A 2,500-nucleotide genomic window follows, 5' to 3' on the forward strand; every position below is an offset into this window, starting at 1 on the left:
AATTAAGTTTTTTAATTTTTACAATTATCTCTCTCAATTATTTTTCGTAGAGCAGAGTATTGTCATAGGTAAAGAAAACCTCTGACACTTTATTGGTTCGTTCGGCCATTTGATGCCAAGTGGTTTGCTGTCGCTTTTCTTTAGTGAGCCAAGCCATAACCCCTCTGTTTTTGAACTATTTACTTTTAGACCTGTTAGAATCTCAAAATGACCCAAAGCTCAAAATAAAACATGAGCAGAATCGGTATCTGAGAGGACAACTGTTGTGTCATCTGCAAATTGAAGTACTTTTGTCTCAACGTCCCCTATTTTAATACCTTTAACGAGATACATCCGTGAAGCATACAAAGGGTTGCCTGTGGTAAGTGCTACAGAAAATCAGAAAGCACTGAATTGTGTGCTATTGAAATACAGCATTCCAGTCTCTGAAGAATAACAAATAATAGAGAAGCGAGAAACATTGGCTTCTGGGCTGACATGTTGATAATTTTCAAGTTCCCTCACAACTTCTTTTCACCACAAGTTTAAAGTGCCCCTGTGACCAAAAAATACATTCATATTTTCTTTGGATTTCAAAACTATGTTAACAAAACACAAAGTGACCCACGTTTTAAGCCTTGATTTCAAAAAGACACCTCTTTATTTTAACTGTAATTTTCCTATTTAATGGTCCGCCATTACTAACATTATGTTCTTGAGAGAGCTGGATCGAGGAGAAAATGACGTCAAAGGCTCACTAGTTTAAGAATGCAATACGTGTGTACGCCGCAGAATTAATATGCAGCACGGGGGTTTTGGGCTTTCAGACTTTTAAACTCACGCTTTGCATATATAATAAGCTGCGTTCACACGCTGAAATTTTAAGCTAGTGAGCCTCCGACGTCACTTTTCCATGGATCCAACCGTCTGAGGTCCAATCGGTCAGTTTTGAACGTGAGTAATGGCGGACCGTTAAATCCAAAACTTACACTCAAAGTAAACGGCCTTTGGATAAAAATCAAAGCTCAAAATTTTGCCAGTCAGGTGTTAAGCAAACACACTTTCAAAATCTGAAGGAAAAAAGGAAGTGGTTTTTTTGATCACAGGGGCACTTTAAGCATGCCCTCTGAGCATCTAACACTTTAAGACTGTGCAGAGCTGATCACAGATCCACATAAGGTGTTCGATTCGTTCAATCGTTCTCTTTGTTGAACTCATAAGTTACCAGAGAATTTTCCATTTGGTTTCAGTGTTCTACATAACAGCACATTTGGTTAAATATTATTTTAGAAATACAACTCACTTTGAATTCGGCTCGACAGGCGATAGATTGTTGTCGAAGTCCATTACTCGTCGCTTTGAGATTCCAGGTGTTGGTTTTTCACCGCCTGCCTAGTTTATCCAACTGACTTTCCATTATTGAGCTCCATAAGGGTATATTTTGTTTAAAGATCCACTAAAACGCCATTCGCGTTACATGACTTTCGACGCCATTGCAGGTTAAGTTTATCATTCCACTGTGTCCACCAGAGAAATCTACGCATTTCCACTACCCTCTCTATCCTAAGAAAATACGAGCAGAAGGCTCTATGCACAAAGATACCACTTAGCAGGGGAGTGACAGGCAAGACTTTTACCGACACGGAAAAAACGACGAAATGAAACGCAGATTCCGACTGGGTTTGCCATACTTGCAACCCAGTAATTAGTCGGGCGACCGACTCTAGGTTTACCAGTGTATTTCGTCGCAAATGTCCGTCACGTGCAATGGGCAATACCGCAGATATGTAATGAAGGCTCAATATTCATTTCGCTTCATTTTCATTTCTCTTCGATAACCTTAGAAGTGATTCTCTGTGATGGTAGGCATACATTACAGGTATGGCAGAAGCGAGTTACGGTGTTAGGTCCAATACGCTCAAACCGCTTACAGACTGTTCGTGGTAAACCCACATCAAAACACGAAAATGAGCGTCCATTTCGAAAGGCGTCGTTCCGCGAACTCTTGGCAAACATCTCAAATGTTGCTATCAAACTCTTACAAGTTCTAAAGAGATCAGTTGAGCAGTCATTGAGTACAAAATATGTGCAAACTAGGACTAGCAATGACAGAAGTACATTAAGGAACTTTACTCGAAATTTTGACGCTGATATTTCTGATATTTGATAAGCAGCATAATGTCACGGAGGACAACAACGACAACAAGAAAGCCGTCACTTACCGAAGCGAAGATGCAAGTAACTTCTTTAATTTTATGACTGTCATGATCATTATTTCATATATTTTGTACAATGTATCAAGTGGATTATCAGTTCTATCAATTTCTCTTTGTACTGCATTAGTTTTCTGTGTAATCATGTACGTTCGCATGTTGTATACGATTGCGTTACCAACACGAACAATGTTGAATGTCCTGGGAAAATGTGAAGTCAACATGATGGCGTAGTGAAAATAAAATATAGAGAGGAATTGAGATCTCGTAATGCTAGATTTGTGTATTGTAATCATAACCGTGTTGTA

Source organism: Montipora capricornis, chromosome 4 (assembly GCF_036669925.1).
Source record: "Montipora capricornis isolate CH-2021 chromosome 4, ASM3666992v2, whole genome shotgun sequence".
Lineage (NCBI taxonomy): Eukaryota > Metazoa > Cnidaria > Anthozoa > Scleractinia > Acroporidae > Montipora > Montipora capricornis.